The 11,617-nt window shown below is 54.0% G+C and overlaps 1 long non-coding RNA gene across 1 annotated transcript in view; it reads right to left on the reverse strand.

Annotated features, from left to right (window-relative positions):
• The window catches only part of LOC115276821, a 1,279-nt gene extending 574 nt beyond the window's left edge, over positions 1-705 (reverse strand). The window contains exons 1-2 of the long non-coding RNA XR_003903402.1: positions 632-705; positions 121-394 (exon numbers count right to left, since the gene is read on the reverse strand). This is a non-coding gene — a long non-coding RNA (uncharacterized LOC115276821). The remainder of the gene's footprint in view (positions 1-120; positions 395-631) is intronic.
• Positions 706-11,617: the final 10,912 nt, after the last annotated feature.

The raw sequence follows: 11,617 nt of genomic DNA on the forward strand, positions 1-11,617 counted from the left end.
CTCTGCCCCTCCCTCTCTCTGCCCCTCCCCCTCTCTGCCCCTCCCTCTCTCTCTGCCCCTCCCTCTCTCCGCCCGTCCCCACCACCTCTCAAAATAAATAAACATTTAAAAAATCCTCACTCTGAGAGGAAGTCTGTGAAAAGTGACTCTTGGCAGCCATGGAATCATTAATGTGGAGGAGGAGAGGCCCGTATGTAGTTATGCCCCAGGACTGTGGGTCTTCGCTCCGGAGTCCCCTTCTCATAGGCTCCCCCGGGACCACCTTGCTGAAATCACAGCCCTGGTGGGCTCCTGGGTGCCTTCCCTGCGATGTCCACACCTCAGGGCGGGTCACCAGCCAGTGGCCGGTCACTTCGGCGAATGATCCTGGGTCTCGTGGCCTCTCCGAGGGCGACTGGGACACAGCACGGTTGTCGGTGTTGAGGGCGTCACCCGCACGGAGCAGGTGCCGGCCCCCTGGGTGGACAGGGGTGGGTGTGGAGAGGCCCCGCGTGGACCCTGCTTAGTCCTTCGGGCCCAGTCACGGGCTCGTCCCTTCACGGCCACCCCTGGCTCCTACGGGAGGTTTTCTGGAATGTGGGTAACACTTGACAGAGGACACGGCGGTCGTCAGGGGAGGGGGGGGACTCACGCGGCCGTGGCCCAGGTCCTTGTGGCTTTCCTGGACGCTGAGCCATGGTGGCGTGGGGGCCACGAGCTGTGTGCTCCGGGCTTGTCCCCAGGACGCCAGCTCCCCGTCTGTGCACGGACTCACTCCAGCCGAGTCTAGGCGTTTCTTCGGGCCGGGACCCAGGGCGGCGGTAGTAGGAAGGTGGTAGAGACAGAGAGAGAATCCCAAGAAGACTTCATACTGTTGGCTCGCAACCTGACATGGGGTCGTCACCTGAGCCAAAGTCAAGACCCGGATGCTCATGTGGGCGGGGCATGGATTTTCCACGCAGTTTTCCAGCTGCTCCAGCACCGTTTATTCAAAAGACTTCCATCCCTAAAGAAAGAGGTGTTTATCTCTACATGAGTCCATTTGAGATTTTCAACTATAAATTCATATGTACCAGCAATTCTGCCCAGTCATTCAAACTCCATGGGTTACATTTTGTTTTGAGGAGAAACTCACTTTTCGTAGGAGAGTGTGGCCGTCCAAGTGACAGACAGACCCGTGATGGGAAAGCTGCTGGCCTCACGTGGCCAGGAGCTCCCGGCTGACTTTGTTAGCAAAGTTAAGGACATCACTTTTCAAGTGACACCTCATCCTTGTCTCCTGTGGTTTAATTTGTAAGTCACCTCCTACCACATTCTCCCATTATGACCACATTTTCTTTGCCCAAGAAAAACAAGCTTCTATTTTAATTGAAAATATTTTTGCATCTATGATGGAAAAGAAGAGAAATCAAATCCAAAGTGCCCCTTCCTGTGATTTAGGGGATCCATGCCAGTGGTCAGCAAACTTTTCCTGTAAAGGGCCAGACAGTACGCATTTGAGGTTCGGCGGGCCTCCTGGTCTTTGTCACCTATTTTTATTATGTCTGGTTTTGTTTCTACAACCCTTTAAAAATGGAAAGCCGTTGGACTTGGGCCATGTCCAAGGACAAGTGTGCCTTTTCTCCAAGTTGAGTGTGTCCTGAAAATGAAGCAAATGGCAGTGACGGGGCCACGATGCGTATCCCATTAGGATGTCATCAAGGTCTTAAGAATTCACCCCAATTAACTTTTTTTCTGTGAGTTTCATGGATGTACATTTCTATAGGATGGGATCAGTCATCGCTTCCTTTGTCCTGCATTTCGTCTTGTCCTGGAGGCGCTTTCCTTCCGTCTGACTTTCGCCCTTTGCGCTTCCGGCTGCTGGGAAAGTGTCTCAGCGGTGGTTTGTCTGGAAAGCCACCGCACTGCTGCCATTCTCAGGACATGTGCTCGCTGGCTGTCAGACAGGGTTCCGGGGGCGGCCGGTGCCCCGCAGCCCCAGGGGACGCCGCTCGGGCATCGCGGCCTCGGGCTGCCGCGGAGAGGCCGATGCCCTCCGACTCCCGGGGACCCTGTGCTCTCGGGGTTCATTTGTTTCCTTTTCAGAATTTTCTCTCTCTTGCCGTTAGGTGTGGATTTCTTCGTTTCCTTCCACTTGGCATTTGTGAGTTTTCTGGAACCCTTGGATCGGTGTTTTGCATCAGTTCTGGAAATCTTCGATCGTCTCTTCGAAGTTTGGCTCTGGGTCGGTCTCTAATAAAGCAGTGTTTATGCGGTCTTCCCCTCCACCTCTCAGAGCTCCCACGCTGTCCTCCATATCCTGAGCCTTTTTGTCCCTGGATAATGTATTCCTTTAAAAAAATTTTTTATGTCTTTATTTTATTTTGAGAGAGACAGAGAGTGAGTCGGTGGGGGGGCGGCAAAGAAAGAGGGACACAGAATCCGAAGCAGCTCCAGGGTCTGGGCTGTCAGCACAGAGCCCAACCCACAAACTGTGAGATCATGACCTGAGCCGAAGTCGGATGCTTCACGGACTGAACCCCCCAGGTGCCCCGATAATAAAACATGTTTAAGAAGGATGACACTCAAAAGCCCACCTTCGGTGACGTGACTCTGGAAGCTCCGTGTAGGGATCCAAGAGAATAACTCCGTATAGAGCTCACAGGTAAACTAGGCAAAGCTGTGTGGACTCAGCACAAACAGTAGTTTTCTGGAGAAACATTTTAATTGTTCTCCACCCAGAGGGCGCCTGCCTGTTTCCCTCTCACGCGGTGCGGCTCCTGCGCGGTCACCGATCTTCAGGGCCAGGTGGCCAGCGCACTCCCGCCCTTGGCCGCTCACTTTTGTTGGTTTTGACGAAGGTATTGGCAGCGCCCCTCAGAGGAGGAAAAGAACCAGCCAGATCCGGGTAGACGGCGGGGAGAAGTCAGGTTTATTACGGGAATCGGCTCCCATGACTGGGGAGGCCGGGCAGTGCCTCATGCACCGTCTGCGAGCTGGACCGGGAGCGCGGTGCGGGGCTCCATCCTGGCCTGAGGGCCGGGCACCGGGGAAGTGGCAGGAGACAGCTGTCCCTGCCCCGCGGAGGGAGGGGACTTGGGCTCCTCCGGGCCTCAGCGGGTTGGGTGTTGCCCACTTGTATTTCAGAGGGCTTCTCTGCACACATGCTGATCTCTTCCGGGGACACCCCCTCGGACACCCCAGATATCACCGGCTCCCTGTGCCTCCCTGAGCCTCCCTGAGCCCGGTCAAGTTGACGTGAAAAATGACCCCTCGCAGTGTGGTGGCGGTCCTACACCGTTGCCCCAGAGTGCCGATCACTGGTCCCTTCTCCCCATGCTAGGATGGTCCCCGTGTGGCCATAAGCTGTGTGGCCCCCGCACTGTGACGGAGCCACAGACATCTGGGGTGACCGGGATCTCAGTGACTCCTTTGACTACTGTATTTTCACCACCCGTAACCCATCAGGGAACTGCATCGGTGCCTTTTCCAATGTCACAGAGCTCTTCAGCGGCCTCATCGATGACGCAAGCTCTGCGTGTCAGTCCAGTGCCAAGGGCAGGGCCGTGTATTTGGCATTATTCTCTGTTCTGGTCAGTTTGCCTGCGGATGAACAGGCGTCTCGGGAGGATGGCCGTGGGCCCAGAGGGACGTGCGAGCAGGAAGAGGCCACTGTGAAAGCACCTTCCACACCAAACACGTCCGAAGTGCGGGGAGGGGGGGCCCAGTTCCTGGGAACCTGCCGGAGAGCTGCACCCGTTCTCAGCCAGGCACGGTCAAAGGCTTAGCTGTCTAGGGATGACGGTGTCTTGACCTTCGTTTAACCCCAAGAGGAGAATTCCTTCAGGCCGCATCAGTCTGTGGGCGGGCAAAGCCGGGCTCGCTGTGGTACTGGGAGTCTGGGGGCTGCTGTGAGGGTACCGTCTTCAGGTTTCCGTGGGTGGATTTCAAGTGATCACAGAGTCAGCCTCCGGGGGAGGCATTCCTATGCCTTGCCTTGAGGCCCCGTCCTATCACACATCTCGCCCCAACACAGCATGCAGGAGGAGGCCACCGCTGGGCCTCGAATGCTAGGAAAGCGACCCTGGGTTCTAGTGACCCTATCTGACTCATGGATTTAAGAAGCATTTGCCCCTACAGCCTGTTTTTGTTATGCCTCAAGCCTGGCATCTCAGCAGACGTGACCCGTAAGTAAACTAGGCTGTAACTCACCCTGGGGGTTTGGCCAGAGTCAAGTGCTGAAAGACATCATGGTCTTCCCCTTGACCTTGACCTGGGAACCACCCCTCCCTGGAGGCTAAATAGTGATGGCCTAGACATCAAGATATTTACATTTTGGCTCAAAGTCACTGCACCCCCTGAGACCACGGGCAGCTCTTCCTATCTGGTCTTCGGCAGCCCAGCCTCTCCTGGAGCCCAGGGGCCCGGGCCGTCTCCTGCTCTGGCCTTGCCAGCTGAAAGTGCTCGTACGAGTGCCTTCCACCCTGTTTTATTCTGGTACCATCACTGCTCCTGAAAGAACAGGGCTGGGCCGCATTGTTGGTAATCTTTCAGCCATTGAGTGCTTTCAGAGCAGATCCTCCTGGCACCCGGCCTGTGCCTCGGGTTCCTGTTTCCGGACCCGACTGTGAGCCAGGCAGCTGGCGACCCTGTCCGTGTGCGGGAGCGCCCCTTCCCGGGCACGGCCGCTCAGGACTGAAACTGTAGCGCACTGGGGCTTAAAGGGGGATCATGTCATCCAACTCTCACTTTACAAATCGGGAAGCCCAGGTGCAGGGCAGTGGGAAAGATTCTGCCTGGGTCACGCAGGCCTGACAGCAGATTAGCCATTTTACCAGCCAGGCCCGGAGCCAGTGCCACTGACGCCCTGCGCGGGGCTCGGTGGCCAGATCCTGGCCTCTCCAGCCTCACTGTGATTATTTAATGCCATCGTAGAGATAAACTTCCCATTAATGGAGGGCCGCGTCTGTAAATAGAAACCTGTAAATAGAATCTACAGGATAAAAAAAGGTGCTTGCTGAGTTTCTGTGATGTACAAGGCTCTATTTCAGTCCAAGTCAGGGGACAGATCTGCACCCACTTCTGTCTCTGCACAAACCTGTGGTCACTGGGTACAGTTCGTTTGGAAGAAAGGCAGCCCGTCGTGCAGTTTTGACTTGGGCAGATGGACGATTCTTACAGTTTTAAACATAAGCAGGGCGCCTGGGTGGCTCGGTCAGTTGAGCGTCCAACTTCGGCTCAGGTCATGGTCTCACGTTCATGGGTTCGAACCCCTGCGTCAGGTTCTGTGCTGACGGCTCAGAGCCTGGAGTCTCTTTCAGATTCTGTGTCTCCCTTTCTTTCTGCCCCTTCCCCACTTGTGCTCTCTCTCGCTTTTTCTGTCTCAAAAATAAATAAACTTAAAAAAATAAGCATTATCAGGCGTGTTGCATTAGGGCCACGTTTTCACCTTTTGCACTGAAGTGTAGTTTACATGGGGTTATGAGTTTCAGGAGCCTCATACAATGATGCGACGATGCCACCCCTCACTCGGTGCCTGTGGCGTGTTTCCGGGGTGCAGGAGGCTGCGGTGGCTTCGGTCGTAGCCTCTCTTGTTCCCACCTGGGTCTTGGTAGCCCCTCTGGGTTTCCTCTCGGCCAAGGGAAGGTTTATCCTCTAACTGGTCCGGAAGATCCTTGTGAGTCAGAGAGGAACTCCTAACTGCTGAGTGGGCTGGGCCATGTGTGCCCACGGCCCCGGGTGTGTGGTCGCTGGCACCCCAGCCCGTCAACGGCCACGACAGAGGTCACGGCAGGCAGGGGCACACTTGATACCTGCCGTGGACTGCCGCCAGGTTTCCTAGGCTGTGTTTTGATTTACAAAATATGGAAAAACTTTGGGCTCCAGGACAGAGCCATTGAGTCCTGGCCAAATACCGACCTATCTAGTTGCTTTGATGTTTGGAAAGACTATCGGTTTTATCACCACTCAGTTTCTTGTTAATAAACAAGTAGGCACATTAGTGAATGTATCAGGAGGTGAGTGTTTGTGGGGCTGCATCTCTGTGCTCCTGAGGCTGGGAAACACACCGGTACACGGGGGCCTGGAGAGAGACGGTCGTGGGGGCAGCGGCCGTGAGGAAGGTGTGGCTGCCCGTTGAGGCAGGGGCCCTGGGACAGGAAACGTGTCACACAAGAACCTAACTCGTCAGAAAAGGCATCCGAGAAACTGGAGTTTGAGGCGGCGTCTGAATGGGGCAAAGTGCAGAGGGAGGCAAGGCCAGGCGGGCTGTGGGTGACACAGAGGGTGTAAGGGCCGCCATGGGGTGACCATCCAGGTGTCACCTGTGTGGGCCTTGGCTGGGGCACCTTGCAGCCGCTGGGGTGCGTGGTGGGGTGCGGAGGGGGCGCAGCGTGGGTGCAGACAGACGGCGGGCTGCACGGGGTATCTGGGAGGGGTCACGCCCAGGATGTGGGGCCTGAGGAAGGCGCCCCCGGCTCGCGGCTGGCATCCTCAGGGGTAGGGCGCACGGAGGGAGGCAGATGGGGAGTGGCGGGGTGAGCACACAGTGGGTCTTCGGCTGTTGGGTTTGAGGTTCCCTTGACTCTTCAGAAGAAGGTAGAGAGGCTGCCTGGCGTTGAAGCCTCATCCCTCTAGAAGCCGTGGGCTGGCAGGGAGGGGGCGTGGGGGGGACTCCAGGTAGGGAGGTCGGCGGCTCAGAGAGTGGTGGGAGGTGGGCGGGGTGGGGGGACAGCAGGACAAGGGCTCTGGATTCGGTGATGCGGAGGCCATGGCGACTTGGAGCTATTTTGGGGCCTGATGTGGCAGGAGTGGAAGGCAGGCTGGACTAGACAGAGGGTTCGGGGACAGTGAATACATGGAAAAATGTGACCGCACGCAGCTCTTTCCAAAGTCCGGCTGGAAGGACAGGTCAGCGGCTGCAGCGGGATGTGCGGCCAAGGAGGAAAGGGTTTGGGAGGTTGGAGGACGTTGGGGACTATGAGGACCCGTGGGGGGCCCTGAGAGGCAGTGGTGGAAGGGGTGGGGACAAGGGAGGCCTCAGGACAGGGGCAGGGGCGGGGCCCCTGGAGGAGGAGAGGTTCTTTGCGTTAGGTCTGGGGAGGGACTTTGCAGGATGTTAGGGGCCCTGGAGCCTATTTAACCCCTGTGTGGCGGGGCCTTGGGGCCCCCGTGCTGGCCTGAGGGGGTCTGCTGCCTCCTGCGGTGGGCGCTGGGCTTGCCCTGGGGGGCTCTTTTCATCTTTCCTGCCTTTTTTGGCTTGATTGTTTTATTTTGCATATTCTCTGTTGTTATATCTCCAACATATTCACTGATCTTTTCTACTGAAATAATACGCTGCTAACCCCATCAGCGCACTGAAAATCTCTCAGACGTGGCCGTGTTCGCCTATGAAAGTTTGGCTTGGATCTTCTTTAACGTTTTCTGAGTTACGTAGCGAGTTGGATCTGCGCTTCACCTTCCTGAGCTCACGGACGTGCGCGAGCCGCCTTCCCCGTGGGGCTCAGGGTGATGCACCGCCGAGTCCGTGCGGACGTCCCGTGAATGAGCGGGTCGCCCCCATCTAGAGCGTTCCAGAGCCTCTGTGAGCTCTGGGGATTTCTGCACACGACGGAGCGGAGCCGTGCACGGGGGGCTTGTGGGCTGCGGGGGGGAGGTGTTGTTAAAGCTCTTTATTAAGTTCTTCCCATTGGTTGTGTTTCTGAGATCTTGAATTTTCTTTTTATCCTTTAAAAAAATAAATTCTGGGAGAAAATCTAGATGACTTTGAGGACAGCAATGACTTTTAGACACAACACCAATAATATGGCCCGTGAAAGGAATAATTGGTCAGCTGGATTTCATTAAAATGAAAAACGTCTGCTCTGTGAAGAACATTGTGAGGAGACGGGGCAGAAAGTCACGGTCGGGGACAAGTATTTTCAAAAGGCATCTCTGATAAGGGAATGTTATCCAAAATGTATAAAGAATTTATAAAGCTCAACAAGAAAATTAAAAACTTGATTAAAAATGGTCAAAAGACTCGAACAGACTCCTCACCAAAGGAGACCGACAGATGGCAAGTAAGTGTATGCGGGCATATTGCACACGTCGTTATGGAGACACAAAGTAAAACAACGGTGAGATGTCACCTCACACCTACTGGAGAGGCTCAGAGCCAGAGCACTGACCACACCCGGTGCTGGTGACCAGATGGGACACTGGGCGCTCTCCCTCACCGCGGGAGGGGACGCAGAATGGGGCAGACGCTTCGGAGGACAGCTTGGTGGCTTCTTATGAAAAGCAAACATACTCTTACCATGTGATCCCACAATGGTGCTGATGAGTTGAAAACTCATGAAAACAAGTTTCATGAATTGAAAATCTATGTTCACTGAAAAGCCTGCACATATATGTTTACATAAAGCAGCTTTATTTCTAACTGGCCAGCCTTGGAAGCAACCAGAATGTCCTTCAGAAGGTGATGGCTACACTGTGGTCCATCCAGACAATGAAATATTATTCAGCACTAAAGAGAAACGGGCCATCAAGCCATGAAAAGACACGGAGGAACCGTGAATGCAGACAATAAGTGAAAGAAGGCCCCCCACAAAGACAGCGGATGGTGTGAGTCCAGCTCTGACATTCTGGAAGAGGCAAAACTGTGGAGACAGGAGACAGCAGTTGGGGGTGAGGAGGGATGAGCAGGCGGAGCCCGGGGGGTTTTGAGGAAGCGGGACTGTTCTGGTGACTGTAATGTTGCACACGTGCTGTTATACATCTGTCCACACCCGCAGCAAGTGCCGTGCCGAGTGGGGCCCTGGCGTAAGCTGTGCACTCTGGGTGATGACCGCGTGTCCCTGTGGGTTCAACCAACGGCAACAGATGCCCCATCTGGTGGGGATTTTGATGGTGGAGGAGGTCGTTTGTACGTGGGGACACGGGCGGATGGGAACCTCCGCACTTTCCACTGAATTTTGCCGTGAACCTAAATCTGATCTAAAAAGTAAAGTCTCTTTCAAAAAGAATAAAGGGTAAATTACAAAAAATATCTATGTTGTTCTTTAAAAAATGCAGTACTCTGATGAAATTCCCCATCTTCTCTTTTTTTCTTGAACGTAGTAATCACAGATATTCAAAAATGTGTTTAATAATTCCAATGACTGGAAATCTGGGTTATTTTTATGTGATTAGTTTATTCTTTTTTTTTTTTTAAGTTTTTATTTATTTATTTGAGAGAGAGAGATGGAGGGAGGAGAAGCAGAGAGAAGGAGGGAGAGAGAATCCCAAGCAGGCTCCGCACAGTCAGGGCAGAGCCTGAGGTAGGGCTCGATCTCACAAACTCTGAGGAGAAATCAAGACTCCGTCACGTAAGTGACTGGCCCACCCAGGGGCTAGTTCATTCCATACGACTTTATATTGGGTTGCGTAGCCCCCCCCCCTTCACACCCACTGGTTGCATGTAATGTGATCTTATTTGGAAGTAAAGTTCCTGCAGATCTAATTAGCTAAGGATTGTTCTGAGATCAAACAGGATTACGATAGAGCCTAAATCTGATGCGAGTGTCCAGATGAGGGACAGAAGAGGACACAGACGTAGGAAAGGTGACGTGGAGTCAGAGACCAGGGTGTCCGAGACAGGCGTCACAGCGGCAGATAGCGGTGGACGAGGGGAGAAGGGACCCCTCCTGGAGCCTGCAGCGAGCACAGCCCCCGACACACTGAGTTTTGACATTGGCCTCCGGAACGGGCAGGGACTACGTTTCTGTTGTAAGCCACCAAGACTGCGATGATCATCACAGCAGCCGTGGCAAGCCATAGTCTTCTTGTTTAGTGACCTTGGCTTGAATGACTGAAGTTGCCTTAGAGATAATCCGGGTTCTGAGTGACGCTGCCCTCATGGAATGGAGTCACCTGTCCTGAACAGCGGCGGGGAGATGGCACTTTGATCTGCCGGGTCCAGAGGACAAGCAGAGCTGGCTGGAGGAGTGGGGAGGCCCTCTGCCTCCCGTGTGCCCCCACTCTGCACATGGGGTGGTTCATTTCGGGGTCCCAGTGGAGAATGTGGGTGTTTAATAAGGCCCTCCCTTTTTGGAGGGTCCTAAACCCCAGTATTGGTCTCAGTGGCACCACAGGCCCACTGGAAACCTTGCTTTGCCTTTTAACTACTCTGTCTGCTTTCTGCCCTTGCAGTGCGCAGGGTGAAGGTCGTGCCGAGCTCTGGGCTCACATCTGTGGACCTTGCCCTTTCCTTCCATCCTGGCCTTTTACATCCTGCCTGCGGCCTCTGACACCGGCTCCAATTGCCCTCTCCCCAGCTCTGTGACATTGCTAGAAAGCTCTGCTGTGCTCTCTGCTTCCTAGAGCGGGTCTCTATTTCCCTTCCTAGCTCTCAGAGTGTGCAGGAAGACAGTTCTCTACTGGGGCTTCGTGTCTCACCTCCTGGCTGATCGACTGATTCATCTATCTGCCATCATCTGTCTCTGTGTCTACTATCATCTATCAGCTGTCTTCTCTATCATACATCTGTTCTGTCTTTCTCATCTCTTTCCTTATTTATATTTAAAAACCGTTTAAATGTTTACTTTTGAGAAAGAAAGAGACAGAGAGAGAATCCCAAGCAGGCTCTGCACTGACAGCAGAGAGCCTGATGTGGGGCTTGAACTCATGAACTGTGAGATCATGAACTGAGTACAAGTTGGACACTAACTAGTAGAGCCGCCCGGGCACCCTCCCTATTTACATCTAATCTGAATTTTCAGTCGTTCTGGGAAAGAGTCTTGTCCCAACAGAGCAGTTGTATCACGGGCAGAAGTGTGATAGATCTACTTGTATGCACAGAAGTGGAAGTCAACCTCAGACCTCTAGGAGAGGGTAAAACTAGGAGTTCGCCTTGGCGGGGAGACCAACTGAGACCCGGACACCCTGGGAGACGATGTGGAAACCTCTCCATCGGTCCTTCCAAGCTGGCTCTCCCTGTCGGTGTGATGAGAGCAAGGTCAAAGGTGATCACAGCGGAAACAACACAAACTCACTGGCCAGCGGCGCACGCGGGCTCTGACTTCTCGGCGTCCTCGCCAGCGCCTCTGGTCTCGGGTCCGTGGTGGATGTTTGATGCTAGCCGCTCTGGCAGATGTGAGGTGCTAGCTTGTGGTTTGGATCTGCACGTGCCTGATGATGAGTAACGTTGAGCATCTTGTCATGTGTCTGTTGGCCATCTGTGTGTGTCATCTTTGGAGAAATGTCTTTCAAGTCCTTTGCCTGTTTTATTTTTTATGTTTGTTTATTTTTGAGAGAGAGAGAAAGAGAGAGAGAGAGAGAGAGAGAGAGAGAGAGAGAGAGAGAGCGCACAAGTGGGAGAGGGGCAGAGAGAGGCTGACACAGAATCCAAAGCAGGCTCTGAGCTGTCAGCACAGAGCCCTATGTGGGGCTTGAACTCACAAACTGTGAGATCATGACCTGAGCCAAAGCCAGATGCTCACTGACTGAGCCACCCAGGTGCCCTTGCCTTTGCCCATTTAAAAAATCAGATTGTCATTTCAGAAATTTCATGCAGAAGTTTGATATTTTAAGCAGATTAAAATGGGACCGGGACAGAGATGGCCTTACAGCACTTTCGAGGGTCTCTGTTAGCGTTGTGCTAGCTCAGGTCCGAGTATGAAGCCGGCTGTGGGGGGGGGGG

Source organism: Suricata suricatta, chromosome 1, assembly GCF_006229205.1.
Source record: "Suricata suricatta isolate VVHF042 chromosome 1, meerkat_22Aug2017_6uvM2_HiC, whole genome shotgun sequence".
In the NCBI taxonomy this organism is placed as follows: domain Eukaryota; kingdom Metazoa; phylum Chordata; class Mammalia; order Carnivora; family Herpestidae; genus Suricata; species Suricata suricatta.